A 19,238-nucleotide genomic window follows, 5' to 3' on the forward strand; every position below is an offset into this window, starting at 1 on the left:
TTGCCTAGCACAGAGCAGGTCTCCTGTAACATTTGTGCCCGAATGCCCTGAACTTGCTTGTCTCCGGGATTCCTCAACTGTTGTGTGCTTAATGAGAAATCCCAAAGACAGAATCCCACAGTATGCCGTCAGAGACCTCCTCAGGCTGACATGGGTTCATTTATCAGCATCTTTTGAACTGGGTCATTTGACAGATTACAGGTCTTCTTAATAATCCACTCCCACAGCCCTGACATGTAGGCTCCAACAGGAAAGAAAGTGGGGTGGTTTTGTTCACTTTCATGAGCAAAATATATTTCATAAATACATTGCCTTGCACACACGAAATGCTCAAAAGATATTTGTTGGAAAAACCACTGAAACAGGCCAGCAGTGAATGACATGACCTCCTCTAAAAAAAAATCTACAAACCATCTCATTTCCTGAGGTTGCTTGCCAATCCCCATAGATTCTTTCTTGAGGGCAGCACAGACAGGAGGAGTATAAGCCTGGCCTTAGGAACATCCATTTAGCAAAATGTCTCTATGCACACACACACACACACACACACACACACACACAGAGAGAGAGAGAGGAGAGAGAGAGAGAGAGAGAGAGAGAGAGAGAAATGAACAGAGAGAAATCAGGTGAGGCTCTTGGGGAAAGCAGTGAAAATATTATGCAATTTAATGTAATTAGACACAAATAGTTTGCCCTGATCAGAGACTCTGGGGAGACTGTGGCAAGTCTGGTGGAGTGTCGGGGGGAGTTACAAACCAGAGATCCTTCTCCCACCCCAGTAGAGGTCACATGGGAAACTGGGGCTCCAGATGCCTCTAAAACCAATACTTGTTGGTATCCTCTACATGCCAGGAGCTTTACACCAAAATACCTCATTTCATTCTCATCATGGGCATTTCTTCTTTTGCAGCAGAGGCAACTGAGGCCCATGGAGGTACAGTGAATTGCCGATATTGTAGAGCTGGTCATGAGAGAGCTGGGTCATGGATCCGGCCTGTCTGTCTTCTCCCTGTTCACCCCTCTGGCTCCTTCTCTGGCCTTAGCCTGAGCTGCCCTCTCCTGGGTTGAGGCCTGTGCTCTTATGTGGAAGAGGTTAGCAAGTTCAGATCATGCCCAGGGACAGGGGGATGGACTCCATGACCTCTCAGGCACCTCTCGCGTTTCCCACTTTCCCCAGAATCCCTTCTGGGTCTTTGATTCCTGGGTCAGATGCCTCAAGATGGCTGCGTGGGAAGCCCCGTGCCATGACGTGAGCTGTGACCCCGGCCAGGGCGGCTGCATCAGAGAGGGAGGCTGGGGACACAGGAGGACAGGTGGGTGAGAAGCCAGGGAGAGACACATTCTGGATTTGTGCATGTCAACCTTGGCTCTGGAGATGAAATGCCTTTTAATTTCATCATCCGCTTTTCTTTTTTCCCTCTGTGATGCTATCTGGTGCCAGGAGGCCCTTGGCCACAGGATGCGTGTTTAACAAATCCATTAAAGCCTTTTATTTGTCTCTTGCTTGCTCCCTGGAGCTCGGCTGGCCTGGGAGACATGATCTCATTCACACTTCTCACCTGTGTGCAGGGTAGGGTGTGGTTGGCATCAAAAGCAGGGCTGGCCGAGTGGCTGGGAAAGTCAAAGGCCAGGGAGCCCTGCCCTGGGTGACCTGCTCATAAGGAGTGACAGATGGTGCCCGGGGCAGCATCCTGAGACCTGGGCACTGGTCCCAGCTCGCCACCGGCTCTCAGCTGGACCTTGGGCAATCCTTGGACATGTTGGATCTTCATTTTTCTTCTGTGAAGTGGCAGGATTAGACTAGGTCATTGGGTTCTGTCTATATGTCTATCTGTCTATCTAATTTTTTTTGGCAGAAAAATCCAGTTCTCCAAGTGGAATTGGCTACAAAAGTCTCATCTTGGACAGCTCTGCCAATGCTCTCTGCCCTCTGTGATTTTAAAGATGATAGGCTTGTTTCTGCCTCGAGGCCTCTGCACTGGTCTTGTCTTTGTCATGATTATCCTTCCCTTAGAACGTGCTGTGCATCGCTGGCCCTCATCTTGCCATTCAGGGGTCAGCTGAGATGTTACTTTTTCAGGGAGCCTTTCCCAGCCAGACCATCTAATGCTACCCTGAGCACTCCACGGCATTCTGTATCTTACTGCCTTCCTACTGTGTCCTCAGCACTTACCAGTTTTTGACATTTTCTTGTGTCTTTATTTGTTAATATGTTTCTTGTCTGTTTTCCCCAGTAGCTTGCAAGTTTCATGAGGCTAGAGGTTTAGTTTCTTCGTTCACTGTCTTATTGATAGAAGCTGATACAGTGAAGGTGCTCAGTAAACAGCTGATGAATGGATGCATGCATGAATGAATGAATGGCCGACTAAGACAGATCAAGGTGAGGCTGCTCTGAGCTGGAGCAGGTGTAGAGGGCTGTGTCCCTGCTGGCTGGACCATCCCTCAGGACCACCCTCCTCCTACAGTCTTTAAGGCCCCACACTCATCAGGGTGTCACAAAGCCAAGTTTGAAAACCACTGGATTGAAAAACTACCTTTGGGTAACCGTGCTCACTACCTGGGTGACAGGGTCAATCATATCCGAAACCTCAGCATCACACAATATACTCATATAACGAACCTGCACATGTACCCCTTGAATCTAAAATAAAAGTTGAAATTAAAAAAGAAAAAATCGGCCGGGCGCGGTGGCTCAAGCCTGTAATCCCAGCACTTTGGGAGGCCGAGACGGGCGGATCACAAGGTCAGGAGATCGAGACCATCCTGGCTAATACGGTGAAACCCCGTCTCTACCAAATAATACAAAAAACTAGCCGGGCGACGAGGCGGGCGCCTGTAGTCCCAGCTACTTGGGAGGCGGAGGCAGAAGAATGGCGTAAACCTGGGCGGCGGAGCTTGCAGTGAGCTGAGATCCGGCCACCGCACTCCAGCCTGGGCGACAGAGCCAGACTCTGTCTCAAAAAAAATAAATTAATTAATTAAAATAAAAAATAAAAAATAAAATAAAATAAAAAAAGAAAAAAGAAAAAACAACACTGGACTTCATCACCTCTAAGACTCCTTGCAGCTCTGACAACCCATAGCTAACTCTAAAAACAGTGGTACAGACAAGAAGTTCTGGGGTTTCAGAGAAGGGCAAGGTCAGTAATGGCTTCAGTAGTCTCCAAAGAGGTGGCCCCTAAACTGGTTTGGAGATTTAGAGATGGGGCCAAGAGCCCTTGAGGAGGAAGAGAGGAGAAGCGAAGGTTTGGGAGGGCAGGAATTTGGGGCTATTTCTCACAACCGTCAGGAGTCAGGGGAAACTGCGTGTTGGACAAAGCCAGATATCAGGGGGCCTCGAATGCTCAGGTGAGATGACTGTGCCTGATGGGCAGCACATGGGAGCAGGCACTGATGCTTTGGGCAGAGCAGTGAAGTCACTAGGGCCTTGCATTTGGACAATGAGGTGGAGAGGGCAGGAGTGGAGGCTGAGTGATAACGAGGCCTGGACCGGGGCAGTGGGGATAGTGGGAGGGATGCGATCCAGGCGAGAAAGAAACGAAGAATGGAGCCAACTGGGCAGCGAAATAACGTGGTGGGGAAGGAAAAGAGAAGAATCTAAGATAGTGCTGAGGTTTCCTATCCAGCTTGGGGGACGGCGCCCTTGTTCAGCAGTTGTTGAGTGACTGTCATCAGGGATGATCGGGGAAGGGTGGACTTGCAGACAGGAAGCTCCTCCAGCCCCAGGCAGGGAGGGTGAGGCTTCCCAACTCAGCCACGTCCCACCTCAGGCTGGTTGGGTAAAGAGGAGCTTTCGCTGAGCACCAGAAGGTCCTCCAGTTTTACCCCCTCCCAAGGGCCCCAGGATTGATGTACTAGTGGTCACACAGGAGCCTTGGCAGAGAGCAGGGATGAGTCAGGGGCAAGTCATCCCCACTGCAGAGAATAAGACACAGCGTGGAGTGCAGCAGGGATGCCTGAGCCAGGGGAGCCACCCTTGGCTCTGAGGCCCGGCATGTGATGAGGCACATCTGTGATGCTCTGCATTTCCAAGGGATCAGGACAAGGCCTTCATCTGCTCACTCTGCAGGTCACCCCCGCTGACTGTTTTCTCCAACACAAGCCCTGAGCAATCCTTAATCCTTGCAGTTCAGACAGAAAGCCAGTTCCCAGGAAGAATCAATTCAAGAGGGAGAGAAGAATTTAAGGGCCTGCTCTAGCTATCCAGGGGCACATTTTAGGATTTGGAGGTGCATCCTGGGGAGACTGACAGGAATGGAGGGGAATCTTTGGATCTCTGGGGTGTGCTGTGGACCTTGGGGAAAGTATTCTGGAATTTGAGGACAGATTTTGGAATTCCAGGCTTGTTCCAGCCCTCTGGGCTGGGTTTCAGAATTCTCAGGGATGTTTGGGAAGCCCAGAGTGTATTCTAGCTTTCTGAGACATATTTTGGAACTCTTGGGGCCCTGCTGGAGTCCTGGGCTGGCTCCCCATCATTCACCTCCTTGGGCTTGTCTTGTCAGCTGTGATCTGCTGGCACACACGGTTACAGGGAGGCAGTTACTATGGCAACAGTAACCATGAGGTGTATCAACTCCCAGAATTTACTCTGAGCCTGTGACATTTTAGCTGGTGAAGAATTGCAATTAGCTCCTGAGAGTCTGATGAACAGGGATTCCTGCCAACCCTTTCCCCCAGCCTTAAATAACCTCCTTTAGACCCATAGATTCTGGCTACCCAATTCTCCCTTGGGCAAATGAATATTCAAAAGCAGCCAAAAAGCATATTCAAATCTTATAAACTTCCACCTGCCTCACTCCATTTAAATGCAACTGCATCTTCTGTTTTGCCCCATTTATCTGCCAGGAAAGTAAAGGGTAATTCCAGGAGCTGAGAATAAATGCTTTTCTCAAGTTGCTTTACCATCCTAAGTCGGGTAAGGGGGGGACGAGGCTGGCCTCCTCTCTCCTATAAATCAGGCCCCTCAGACAAATCTCACAGAATCCTAAAATGCTGGAGTGAATCTGCTGGAACTGTGGACCAGGGAAGGGAAGTGACATAGGTAAGTTCAGAGCCAGGCCTGGGCTCGCCTCCTCTTCTCCCCGGTGGCGGTTTTCTTAGCCAGGAGGGCAGGGCCCCTGCTGCCGACTTCCCCTGGCAGAAAAGAAAGAGTAGGCTTTCTTGCCTGAGCCCCTGCATCTGTCTACAAAGAAGTGTGAAGAACTCTCCAGAATCACCAGGGCTTTACAAATGAGGAAACTGAGGCCCAGAGGTGTCCCTCCGATGGTTGGTTAGTGGCAGGGCAGGGACCTGAACTTCAGACTCCCGATTCTCAGCACAGATCCCCTTTTATAATACTCACATTTTCCACCATGTACTATTTGTTAATGTATTCTATTCATGTATTCATGTATTCATTCACTCTATTCATGTATTCATCCATGACTAGAGATCTGTCCATCCATCCATCCATCCATCCATCCATCCATCCACCCACCCACCCACCCGTCCATCCAGAAGGATGTTAAGTACCTGCTGAATGACCTGTACCACCTTGGGCCTGAGCATGGTAAGAAGCTCACAGTCGTGTCTCCTGGGCCTCTTGTTTATGCTCCAGGCAATCTGGTCCACCCAACCTCATCCATCTCCCTTTCTGCCAAACAGACAATCTCCCATCCAGTCTACACATGCCCACCTCACTACCCCACTCCCACCACACTGAGTTCCTTCTGGTCTCTGCCCTTTTGCTCATAATGTCTCCCTGCATAGAAGGCCCCTGTACCCCACAACTTATCCAAACCCTACGTATTCTCTAAGGCTCCCAGAAAAAGCTCCCCATCCTCTGAGAGCATTCCTACCCACCCGGGCCGTGGGAGCCCTCCTTTTCTGTGACTCTTTGACTAGGAACCGCACAAACCAGCCCCTGTTTCTGACTGGTTTTGTGCCAGTACACTCCCCGAGAGCAGGCCCCATGCTATTTCATTATGAGCATCGCTGTTGGTATATTTTGTAGGAGCTTTTCTTCAACCCTCATAGGTTCTTGGAAAGAACTGCTGTTACAAAAGACAGCTTAACAAGAGAAAACAAACCAAAGTTTATTAACATGGATATTTCATATCCATATGGGAGACAGCCAGGGAATGAGTAGTTCTCAGAGAGCTGGTTTGAATTCCAGCTCATAGAACATCTTCAATAAAGAACAGTCAATTTCTAGAGAAGTGATAAGACAGAGGAAAAGAACTTTGAGTCTCCAGGGGCCGCAACTTGGGGGAAGGTAATAGCTGGCAGATCAAGGTTAGTAAAGCGCATTAGTGTCCATCCCTCTGGTATCACCTCCAGGTGATAGGTATCTACAGTTGTCTTCAATAGTTAACCTTTGTCCTTCCTGGTAGAAGGGGGTCAGGATACCTTTTGTCTTTGTAAATCTATGTTCTGCTTTTGGGCCAATAGAGGTAGGGCCGAGAGTTTGCCAAGAGTTTTCCTGTATCTGCTTTTTTTTTTTTTTTTTTTTAAGACAGGGTCTCACTCTGTTGCTCAGGCTGGAGTGCAGTGGCATCATCACAGTTCACTGCAGCCTCCGCTTTGCCTAAGGAAACCTCCTCTCTTAGCCTCTCAAATCACAGGTGCGCATCATCATGCTTGGCTTATTTATTTCTTTTTCCATTTTTTTTCTTTAACTTTTACGTTCAGGGGTATTACGTGTGCAAGATGTGCAGGTTTGTTACATAGGTAAACGTGACCCATGGTGGTTTGCTGCCCAGATCATCCCATCACCTGGTTATAAAGCCCAGCATCCATGAGCTATTCTTCCCGATGCTCTCCCTCTCCCCACACCCCACCCTCCGACAGGCCCCAGTGTGTGTTGTTCCCCTCCTTGTGGCCATGTGACCTCCCACATATAAGTGAGAACATGTGGTGTTTGGTTTTCTGTCCCTGCATTAGTTTTCTGAGGATAATGGCTTCCAGCCAACTCCATCCATGTCTCTGCAAAGGATATGATCTCGTTCCTTTTTATGGCTGCATAGTATTCCATGGGGGTACATGTACCACATTTTCTGTATCCAGTCTATCATTGATGGGCATTTAGGTTGATTCCATGTCTTTGCTATTGTGAATAGTGCAGCAGTGAACATACACATGCATGTATCTTTATAATAGAATGATTTATATTCCTTTGGGTATATACCCAGTAATGGGATTGCTGGGTCAAATAGTATTTCGGCCTCTAGGTCTATCAGGAATCTCCACACTGTTTTCCGTAATGGTTGAATTAATTTACACTCCCACCAACAGTGTAAAAATATTCCTTTTTCTCTGCAACCTCACCAGCATCTGTTGTTTTTTGACTTTTTAATAATAGCCATTCTGACTGGCGTGAGACAGTATCTCATTTTGGTTTTGATTTGGATTCTCTAATGATCAGTGATGTTGAGCTTTTTAAAAATGTTTCTTGGCAGCATGAATGTCTTCTTTTGAGAAGTGTCTGTTCATGTCCTTTGCCCACTTTTTAATGAGGTTGATTTTTTCTTGTAAATTTGTTTAAATTCCTTGTAGACTCTGGATATTAGACCTTTGTCAGATGGATAGATTGCAAAAATTTTCTCCTATTCTGTGGGCTGTCTGTTCACTCTGATGATAGTTTCTTTTGCTGTGCGGGAGCTCTTCAGTTTAATTAGATCTCATTTGCCAATTTGTGCTTTTGTTGCAATTGCCGTTGGTGTTTTCATCATGAAATCTTTGCCTGTGCCTATGTCCTGAATGGTATTGCCTAGACTTACTTCTATGATTTTTATAGTTTTGGGTTTTACATTGAAGTCTTTAATCCATCTTAAGTTAATTTTTGTGTATGGGTAATGAAGGGGTCCAGTTTCAATTTTTGTATAGGGCTAGACAGTTCTGCCAGCACCATTTATTAAATAGGGAATCTTTTCCCCATTGCTTGTTTGTCAGGTTTGTCAAAGATCAGATGGCTGTTGGTGTGTGGTCTTATTTCTGAGTTCTTCATTCTGTTCCATTGGTCTATATGTCTGTTCTTTTACTGGTACCATGCTGTTTTGGTTACCGTAGGCTTGTAGTATAGCTTGAAGTCAGGTAATGAGATGCCTCCAGTTTTGTTCTTTTTGCTTAGGATTGTCTTGCATGCCTGGCTAATTATTATTATTATTATTATTTTATTTTATTTTTTTGTAGAGATAAGGTCTCCCTATGTTGCCCGGACTGGTCTCAAACTCCTGGGCTCAGTTGATCCTCCTGCCTCAGCCTCCCAAAGTGCTGGAATTATAGGTTTGAGCCATCGTGCCTGGCCTGCTGCTTCTTATTGCCTTCAGCTCAACAATCCTTCATTTTTTGGGGTGGCATATACTGGTCCCCACAATTACATTTGGGCAGTGCCGTGATGTAAAGAAAATGACACCAGAAGTAGAGTCAGACAAGGGGTGGAGTCTTAGCTTTACTGATGAAAGGTTGTGTGATCTCAAGCAAGGAACTGAGTCTCGCAGCATGTGCTGCAGATTTACCAGGTGATACCTTGGAAAACCCTCAAGTGCTAAATGAGCAGGAGGGGGCTTCTCGTTCCAGGGTCTGTTTTCCTCCTTGCTACTCGGGTGTGTGGTCTTGTATAACTGTTGAGAGCTTGGGGCACAGATACCCTCCTGGGGAGGAGAAACGGCAGGTCTTATTTCAGGGCAATCTCCCAAGCAGTCTTTTCTTTCCAGTCCCTTCCCTCCAAGTAAGATCCAAGGTGATGGTGGGGCAAGCAGGGTTTGTTTTTCTCCCAAGAAGACTCATCTTCTCAATTGGCTGGGGAAGGCTGGGGCCCAGACAGGCTTTTGAGTGTTTTCCAAGGGGTCATGGCTTCCTCCGGGAAGCCTCCTTTCTGGGAAAACAGGAAAGCCCTTGGCTGGCTTGACTCCTGCTCTGTGGACTCCTGACTTCAATCTTAATCATGTTTCTCTTTCCTGAACTGTGGCTTTAACACTCCCTGGGGGCCTGTGGTAGGAGGTTTAAGCCTTAAACACTTTTTTTTCCCCTACTGATTGATCTTTGTTTTGCAGAGCTGAGATTTCTTTACATCACCGTGGTTCAAGGAGAAAAACACAGCCAGATCCTTCCTCATCTCAACATAAATTAAAACACATCTGTAACACTTCAACCTCAGATCACGTATCCTCATCCTCACCCCCCCGCTGCCCAACCCGCACCAATATACAGGCCCAGGTGCATGCACAGGAAGGCACATATTCGCTGGGGATGCGCGTGCCCGTGCCCTCCCTCCCTGCAGACACCTGTGGGTGCTTGTGCTTACTGGCACCTCCCTGCTCACCCCTCCGTAGCTAGTGTCCATTCAAGCCCACTCAAGGAAGTAGCTTTACACATATACTGGCGAGATATGGGTGTGCTGTCATGGGTGTGCACTCACTGTGTGCTTGGGCTTATACACCCTCACACATGTATCTGTGTAAAAATGCAGATCCGTGTGCATCCACATGCTACAAAGATAATTACAGCTCACAGTTACCCTCTGTGCCAAGTACTGTGAACTTTGCAGGTGTCACTTCATCCAGCCCTTGCAACAACGCTGTGATATACACAGGACTGATCATTCTCTGCATTTTCAGAGGCAGTGGGCACCACAGTCCACACTCATAACCATTACACTCTCCTGGAAATAAAAGTATTTCTGTGCAGGTGCTGCAAAGACTAAGCCCTGCCGCACTCTGAGTCTTTCCTCCTCACAGGTACGTAGGTACAAGGCGTTGTTGCCCAAGGGTGTGAAGACGGGCAGGCAGTGGAGTGTGTGTACACCTGTCCCAACCTGCTCCCTTGGAAGCCTCCGGAGGCATTTCAGCCTTTTCAGGAGGCCCGTGCCTTGTAACTGCTGTGCCCCTCTCCAGCACTGGCTACCTGGATTGTATCTTCTTTTCCCAAGTCATGTGTCCCAAGGCCTTAGTGGAGTCTCACCAGGCAGGGAGTGGAGGACAAGGCCACTCACCCGAACACTGAGTGATTAGCAGCTCTCAGAGCCCCCGCTCCACCATGCTCCTCCCTCCTCTCCTCTTACTGAGATCACTTTAGATGACAGATACCTTCCCTGGGAAAGCCTCCTGGACCACCCTGATGGAGTCGGGGTCCCTTCAGTGAATACCTACAGAGTGGCTCAGAGTCTCCCTGTCTCCAGGTTCTGGCTCTGCTGCTTCTCAGCTGTGTGACCTAGGGCAAGCTTCTCCACCTCTCTGAGGCCTTAGTTTCCTCATCTGTCATATGGGGATTCTATTGATACCTAACCCAAAAGTTAATGGGAGAAGTAAATGCATGAATCCATGGGAAGGGCTCAGCACTGCCCTGGCCCTGAGTTGCTGGCGTCGTTGCTGTGGTCCTCGGCCTCACAGGCAGGCTCGTGGCTATCTGTCATCTTCCCCTGTGAATCAGTGTGCTTTGCGAGGGCAGGGACCAAGGCTTATTTTTCCTCTTGTCCCAGGGCCTGGCTCAGTCTCTTGGACAGTGTTGGTGCTGCTAAACATTGATTGAATATCTGAATGAGGGAGACCAGTTCTTTTTCCAGTGGGACCTGTTCTTGCAGCGAGTGGGATAAATCCCATCTCTCTGTCTCGGGGGGATGAGGCTGCCCGCCCTATGCCAGGGACACAAAGTAGGGCAGGCCTCCCCAGGGGGGTTGCCGTGGCAACAGGAAAGTTCTAATAAGCAGCCGACACACAGGGTTGCTTGGGAAGCAATGGTGGTGTCGCCTGCCCAGTGTGAGGAGACACAGTATGGAAATGGCATTCGGAGCCTCAGTGACTCACCTGTAAAATGGGGGTTAAGCTCCCAGCTCATGATTCGAGGCAGATTTCTCCAAATCTGCCCCGAATTTCTGGGGAAAGCTGTTGAGAGCTGCGGAAGGCCCCGCTGTTCCTGGCTGTTTATTGACTGTCTTCAGAAACAGCACGAGAGCAAAGGCATTGTATTACTGCTGCACTCTGGCACCTAAAACAGTGCCTGGCACATAGTGGGGGCTGATAAACATCTGCTAAATGAAGAATTACTCAAGCAAGAAGGCTGAGACTTCTCAAGGTCTTGCCCCAATTCAAAGTCTAGAATTCTAACAGAGCAGTGATCTGCAACAGAGACCCCTGGATGCCATCTCTGACCTACCCCAGAGCCCTGCAGGCCCCTGAGTCCACCTCCCATCCCAGCTGTGAACTCTGTGAAGGCAGGCAGGGGACGAGGTTCCATTTGGCACTGGGAAAATTGTCCTATATTGGGAGTCTTGACTTGGCTGATCGCAGAAGCTTGGGGTCGGGGGCTGTGAGCTGAGGTCGTGCTGGATAAAAACAATGTAGGTTTTCAGGTCCCTCGTTAGTTCCACCAAATCAGACATTCTGGGGGTGCAGCCCAACACTGGGGGTGTAAGCGTGTTCCCAGGGAATTCTGGTGATCAGCCAGGCTTGGGGATTTCTGCTCAGGCCACAGCCTCCTGGAGTTAGAGGGGCTTTAATGGGTCCACTCAACCAAGCCAGGGTCCGGCACTTCCTGTACACCTGAGGAGACTGAGGTCCAGAGAGGGGGCATGAGTTGGCCCAGTTCTCACACTGGCAGTCCTTGCCCTGGGACTTGGGCAGACTTCTAGGTCTGTCCGGCTTCAGCTTCTCCATCAACAATGATGGTGTCCACCTGCCTGCCTTCTCTGTCGGGGTAGAAGTCACAGGTCTCATCTGTGCATTCTGCTCAAGACATCCAGCTGCAGGGAGGAACACGGGCGTGGTAGCAGGCAGCAGATCTGAGTTGCCAGCCTGGCCCTTCCTTTTCCTGGCTTCTCAGACAAAGTGCCTTCAGCTTCCTGAACATCAGTCTCTTCTTCTGCAAAATGGGCACAAGACCCCTTTCCTGAGAAGTGGGTTAGTGAGGCCATTAAGGGCATGGGGACCTAGTTTGAATTCTGGCTCCACTGGGTTGACAGCTGTGTGACTCCAGGCCAGTGACTTCACTTCTCTGAGCTGTAGCTTCTCATCTGTAAAATGGGGGAGATGAAACCCCGCTTCATGGAGGTAATCACGAGGATTAGGTGTGAGGGTGCCATGAAACATGGGTCTCAGCTAAAACGAATGCCCTGTTGAGGGAAGGCAGGAAGGCCGTGACTCAACTGTCCAGCCTGGTCTGCCCCAGCACCAGAAGAAGGCTGGGAGCTTTGCGTCTGTATCCAAAGGGCAGCCCAGGGGAGGGGCAGTGAGGGGAGAGGTGTTTATTTGAACAGCCAGAGGCGCTGAGAGGCCCCTGGTGTCCATTAGCTGGTTCCTGCTGAATTGGAGGGAGTTGGAGGCCAGGAAAGTGATGAGCCATCGCAGCTGTGTGATACTTTCTCAGCTGAAAAGCGGTTTACAACTCGTTATCTTAATGTGTCCTCACAATAACCCTGGTAATTGTTAGCCTAGGGATCAGCCTCCTTGTTTCAGATGGGAGATGAGAGCCCAGAGAGGTTAAGTGGCCCAGCCGAGGTCACACAGCACAGCAGCAGCCAAAGAGAGGTAAGGTGGAAGGTGACTGGGATTGGAAAGAATGGTGACAAGCCGAAGAGGCATGCTTCCTGACTTGCGTCTAGCTTAACTCCTGCTTACTGCAGTCTCAGTCTATTGGTCCTGGTTGTTTTGTAGGGGTGGCAAAGAACTCAGACTCTGAAGCCAGATGCCTGGGTTCAAATCCTGGCTCTGCTGCTTTCCAAGTGTGTGCCTTAAGAAAGTCACTTAGCCCCTTTAAAATGAGCTCTTCATCTGTCAGATGGGGATAATAATAGCACCTCCACATAGGGCTGTTTTGGGGAGATGCTCAGTCCACATATGTGTAGTGTGTGCCCAGCGCATGGTGAGTTTGCTGTCTTGTGTATAGCTTTGCTGCTGTTAGGTGATGTGTACCCCTAAAGTCACATCACCTGTCCCAGCCTCAGTTTTTTCATCTGCTAAATGGGGCTGCTGACTACTGAGCCATTATTTTAGGCCAGGCACCTGCCAGTCAGAATTTCATTTAATATTCCCAGCAACCAATGAGACTGGTCCTCATTTAGTCCCATTCTCCAGATAAGGAAATGAAGACACAGAGAAGTGAACTGACGTGTCTATAATTACTTGGCCAGAGACCAGGATGCTCCAACTCCAGCTCAACCCTGGGAGCCCATGGCCTCTCCAGTGTGCCTGCCTGCAGGCCTCTCTCCAGGGAACTCTTTAGGGCTGATACACGTGCCTGGGTCTTTGGAGTCTGGGGGCTGGTCCCTGCCTTGGATGCCAGAGCAGCAGAGAATCCATCCCTGTCCCAAGATGGCGATCTCCCTCTGTGCCCTGCCCTGGCATGGAGTGCCAGTCCTACCTGGGCCTCCTCTTTCCCTGGGCCTGGGGGGAGGCTGAGAGGCCCCAGGCCATGAGAGAAGGCCATTAGCTGGCACTGGAGCCCGAGTGCTGGTAATAACCCTATTTTCACAGGGAGGCAGCTCATGTCTCCCTGTGTTCCAATCTGCTCCCGGAGCTCCCACTCCAGAAGGAAGCAGCAGTGGGTTATGAAAGCAGGAGCGGGTTACGTAAGGATGCAGCAGGCTCCAGTGGGATTGGGGGAGCAGAGCAGCCCCCAGCCCCAGCAGAGCAGGGCTAGGCTCCTGCTCCCACCTTGCTCAGCTGCCCTCCCTGGGACTGAGAACTGCAGGCAGGGCTAGGGCAGGAGTGAGCAGGGCGAGGTGGCAGGACGGAATGAGACAGCCCTGGTCAGGGAGCTGGGAATCCTGGCTTGGGTCCTAGCTCTCTCATGACTTGAACAAATCCCTTTCCCTCTTTGGGCCTCAGTTTCCCTTTCTGGAAAAAGGAGGGGAAATCTTTAGGGGCCCTCCCAGTTTCGGGGGTGTTATATTTTTCTCACCTTGGAGAGGGTCGTACAAATTTCTAGCTTCTGACTCTTGCCCGCTGCCAGCTTGTTTGAGCAGGGCACAGTCCCTCTCTGGGCCCCCATATCCCGGTTTATCTAACAAACAGAAGGAACCCCATTGTCAGCTTCATGGGTGCCAGATGTGCCTGGACTTTGGGGGGTCTGGATGTGACAAGACAGTGGAACAAGGACATCTCATTTCCTACTCTCTCCTTTGCTCCTTGGTCGAGTTCTAGCAAAGACCAGCCATACCACATCATGATAACAGTAACAGCAAAGACAACTACCACCGATCAAGTCCTTACTAGGGTTAGACCCTGTGTTAAGCTCCATTGTCTCATCAAATTCTCATAAGAGCCCTATGAAGTAGGTACTTTTATTATCTGTTTGACAGATAGGGGCTGAGGCTCAGAGAGGGCAAGTGACCTGCCCAAACTCACACAGCCAGTAAGTGGCCAACTCAGGATTCGATTCCAGGCTCGTTAGACTCCACTTCCTATGATACTGAACAGAATTGGCTTGGTTATTTCCAGAGACCAAAGAAGTGGGTATGACCAGATGGTGTAAACAGCCCTGTTCTGTGGTCTAGGCTCTGAGGAATGTCCGTCCCCCTCACCAGCCACCCCCGGGCCTCTCTGGACTCACCACCCCCCCACCACATTCCCTTTGTGCCACCCACAGTGGCCATGGTGACATCTGGGAAGTGGGCAGCGCAGCCTGCAGGCTGTGTGGGCAGTTGGCACTGAGGGTACTTGGGCTCTCATATTTTTAAACCCAGCTCTGGCCACCTCTGCAGTTGGCTCAGACAGAGCTGAGGGGTTTTCCTTTGGGCCCCGCTGATTCTGAGTGGGAGGGCCCAGGCATCACTGTGTCAGAAGGCACTGTGCCCACGGCAGCCAGGGGGATGCTCACAGCTGGGGTGGGATCTGTGTCCCTCGGACCCTGGGAGCCCCAGGCAGCTCGAGCAAAGCTTATGGGAACCATGGGTAGGTCTGAGGCTGTGGCTTGGAAGGAGAAAACCAGGAAGGGGAAGCTGAGGTCCTGAGAAGGAAAATATCCAGATTCCACTGCGAGTTAATGGCAGAGCTGGGATTTGAACCCAGAGCTCCTGATACCCAAGCAAGAGTAATTTGGGGGCTCACTGTTCATCCTGGTCGCCAGAAAGCCCTGTTTGTGGACAATCTGCCCCTGGGTAGGGGAATTTTATCTGCCCTGTAGGAAGGCAGGGGAGGAGGAGGAGGACAAGCCATTCATGCCCATGAATGACTCCCTGGGAAAGGAGCCAGAGGAGAGTTTCATAGCCAGGGGAGGTCGGATGATGGCAGGGGAGACATAGGAGTGTGAGGGTGCGGCTGGGAGTGAAGAATAATTCACGAAACCCCTGTGGCTGCCGTTGCTTCTCCCTTCTGATACTCCACGTATCTGCCAACTTCCCTGCCCTGACCCCTGGCTCCAGGAGGGTCCCTCATACATTGTGCAGAGCAGGGAAGTGAGGGGCCAGGAGGCCATTTACAGGAGAAACATGATGAAGGTGAAAGGCAAGGAGTGGGAGGAGCTGCCCTCCATGGCTTTGTCACAGCCCCTTTCTGGGGCCTTTGTTTCTTCATTTATCAAATGGGGATAATCATTAGCATTTGCCAAGTACCGATTTTATGCCAGCCCTGGGCTAATCCCTTTTATGTGTGATTTTATTCAATTTTGCGATGACTCATTGCTCAGGTGAGGAAACTGAGGCTCAGAGAGGGTCCGTGGCATGTCCAAGGTCACTCCGCTGGTAAGTGGCAGAACCTGGGTCTGTCTTCAGGGCCCAGGTGCTTAGCCAGTGTCTGCATCCTCCACTCCGGGGTGTCAGGTTGCTCCAGTGAAAGACAAGTAGTGGGAGAAAGGACATTGGAGAGGATGACCGAGATAGACACCACTGGGGTGTCAGCCCCCTTCTCTGGCCTCCTCCCAGGGAAATGGGGTCCAGACCCATTCTTAGTGCCTCTCCAAATTCCTTCTTTTCCGCCACTGCCTATTCCATTCCCTGCACCACTGCCACCAGTGCCAGCCTTCGAAAACACAAACCTGATTATCTCACTCCCCGATTCAGCCCCTTTCCATGGCTCTGCACTGCCCTTGGGAACATCCAAACTGCGTAACTTGGCATTCAGCAGGTCCTTTTGTAATCCACCCCTTACCACCTCTCCATGGACCCTCTACTCTGGTTGATACCCAGGCAAGAGCGATTTTGGACTCTCCCTCCACAGCACTGCCTGGCCAGATTTTCTTCCCTTTCCCCATGCCTAAGCTCAGACAGTTCCCTCCGCCATTTTCAATTTGTCCTCAAACTCCTATTCATCCCTTAAAACCCACCCAAAGTCACTTCTTCTGTGAAGCCTTCTGAGCCTGCTCCTGGTGGACTGTCACTCCCTCTTGGTGTTCTCATTGCCTTAAGGGTGGTTCTCATTGCCTTGTTTTTTTTTTTTTTTTATTTTAGTAGAGACAGGGTTTCACCGTGTTAGCTAGGATGGTCTCGATCTCCTGACCTTGTGATCCGCCTGTCTCAGCCTCCCAAAGTGCTGGGATTACAGGTGTGAGCCACCGCGCCCGGCTTCATTGCCTTATTTTATAGTTAATTGTTTTCATGGCACTCTCTCCCTGCTCACCTGCGACTACCTGAGTGTCCCCAGAGGAAAGGAGCTGTGTGAGCCACTCCGGTGTTCCCAGCTCCAAGGCCAGGCACAGTGGACATTTATTGCTGAATGAGTGAATCAAGAGAGAGGATCAGAAAGCTGCAGAGGATGGTAGATCTGCAAACTTCTCCCTGGGTGAGGCCCAGGCTCAGGTTCCAGACAGCTCCATCTGTCTCCCACTCACTGAGATTGGATGTCCCGCAGTTGGACAGACCTGAAATTGAGCTATGTGATCCTGGGTAAGTCAGTTAACTTCTGGGTCTGGTACCTTATTTGCGAAATGGGTTAACAAGATGGCGGGTAGGAGGATTCAGTAAGATACTGCATGAGAAACTTCCAGAACAGAGCCTCCAGTAAGCTAGGTATTTAGTAAAGCTTTCTTCTGTCATCTTGCTATCATCCCCATCATTATCACGTTCATCACCATCATCATCATCATCACCATTGCCATCCTCATTACCCTTCCTGGGGTCTCTTTTTTTCTTTCCCAAATACCTGCCCCTCTGCTGGAGATTCTGCATGTCTGAGGTACCAGCCATTGCCAGAGACTGGGCTATGTTCTGTCCTTTCATCGTGCCATTTCATTCTCACCCCAAAATAAAAACACACACAAAAAATCACTTTCTTCCCAAAGAGAATCCTCTCATTCACCGTAGGGGGTTGCTACAATGATCCCCATTTTACAGATAGATGAACTGAGGCCCTGAGCAGTGACGGAACTTGCTAAGATCATACCACAACTGGTAAACAGTGGAGGACAATTCAAACCCTGGTCAGCCCTTTAGGCAATGCTGAGCTGCTTAGGGCTCTGGAGCTCACGGACCCTTAGGGTTCTCCTGATACACCTCCTGCTGCAAACACTCCCCGCAAAGGGTCAGTGTGAGTTTTTAGCTCTTTCCTGAGTCCCCTGGACTCAGGGTCCAGCAGAAAAACACTGAAAGATTTACTGAGAATCTAGGGAGACAAAATGGGACAGGCACAAAGACACCAGGAAGCTGGATAAAGTCTGGTAGGCTCAGAAGCCGGGGTGTTGGCCCTCCCTGGCTTGCTCACTTGGGCACAAACCAGCTCACTCTGGACTCACAGGGCCTGGCCTGGGTCTCCTGCCTGAGGATCTGGTCCACAGGATCCACTTCAGAGAAACTCCACCCCTACTCCCATCCATTTCCAGTCCCCTTCTTCTCCTTGTCTTCCTTCCTTCTGGAGAGGCATCACTGGCATCTCTGAAGCTGAAATAACAACTTCCATGTTGGCTTTTTTTTTTTTTTTTTTTTTAAAGATGGAGTTTCACTCTGTCACCTAGGCTGGAGTACAGTGGCGTGATTTTGGCTCACTGCAACCTCTGCCTCCTGGATTCAAGCAATTCTTCTGCCTTAGCCTCCCAAGTATCTGGGATTCCAGGCACATACCGCCATGCCTGGCTGCCTGGCTAATTTTATTATTATTATTATATTCTTATATTTTTAGTAGAGACAGGGTTTCACCATGTTGGCCAGGCTGGTCTCGAACTCCTGGCCTCAAGTGATCCACTTGCCTCAGCCTCCCAAAATGCAGGGATTACAAGCATGAGCCACTGCACCTGGCCCTATGTTGGCTTTTTAAGGGGAGGTTTAGTGAGAGGCTCAAAGGAGAGAATTTTGGGCTCATTCATTCTTCAAATCTGCATTGAGTATCTACTGTGTGCTACAGTTGTGCTGGGCAGGGGGACCTGGTGATAACCTGAACTCAGTCCCTCCCTGGAGAAGCCTCAGTCCCATGCCTCAGTCCCATTTTTATCTCTAAGGGTAGCCAAGACCCTTCCCACTTCTTGGCATTAGTTCTGGGAGTGCCTAAGGGCAGGGGACCATCTTTATCCCACGGAGCTGGGCACAGAGGAGCTTTGAGAGAGCATTTGTAGTACGGACCTGAACTGAGCTAAATGAGAATAAAGCACTGCATACAATTCTCTGATTTCAGGCATGGGCCTGGGGAACCTCAGCCCTGACCATTTCCCATGGGTCCAACCCCTCTGTATGCACCCCTTTACTGCAAAGCTTCTTATATTCTGTCATTGTCTATACCTCGCTTTCTACTCTGAGGTTGAGTCCCTACTATGTGCCAGGCACAGTGTTGAGCAGACACTGCTGTATCCTTATAGAGATTTATGATCACACACACAGACACCCACCCATCCCCTGCAGCTTCCCCCCATCCCCCACCACACACCCTAAGACAGTATTAAAGGTTTATTACTCATACAATGAGGCTCTTAAGAAAGAGCAGAGAAGCTCCCAAGCAGGTAAAAATGGCTTGAGAGACTAGGAAAGGGAGACTGGCTTTCAGTTTTTATAGATGGATTGACCACAAGGATATTATGGAGTTTTAAAAATAGACCTCAAGAATTGGGATGAGTTTTTAATAGACCTCAATGGTTCCAACGGCTGGCCTTTGTGGTTTGAATTTACTGTTAGTGCCAAAGGAAGGGGCTCTCAGGTTTTATTATCTTGCCTAGATGTGGGACAGAAGGGGAAGGGGGAATGGTGGCTGTGGCTAGTGTCAGATATCAAACATCAAACATAGAGCCAGATGGATCACTTGAGGTCAGGGGTTCGAGATCAGCCTGACCAACATGGTGAAACCCCATCTCTTCTAAAAATACAATAATTAGCTGGGTGTGGTGGTGCGTGCCTGTAATCCCAGCTACTC

The 19,238-nt window shown here is 49.8% G+C and overlaps 1 long non-coding RNA gene across 1 annotated transcript in view; it reads left to right on the forward strand.

The window, feature by feature from the left end:
- Positions 1–9,593: 9,593 nt before the first annotated feature.
- The window catches only part of LOC117093937, a 48,221-nt gene continuing 38,576 nt past the window's right edge, over positions 9,594–19,238 (forward strand). Inside the window, exon 1 of the long non-coding RNA XR_004441303.1 lies at positions 9,594–9,716. This is a non-coding gene — a long non-coding RNA (uncharacterized LOC117093937). The remainder of the gene's footprint in view (positions 9,717–19,238) is intronic.

The sequence above is a fragment of the Trachypithecus francoisi genome, unplaced genomic scaffold, assembly GCF_009764315.1.
Source record: "Trachypithecus francoisi isolate TF-2019V2 unplaced genomic scaffold, Tfra_2.0 Lachesis_group12, whole genome shotgun sequence".
Lineage (NCBI taxonomy): Eukaryota > Metazoa > Chordata > Mammalia > Primates > Cercopithecidae > Trachypithecus > Trachypithecus francoisi.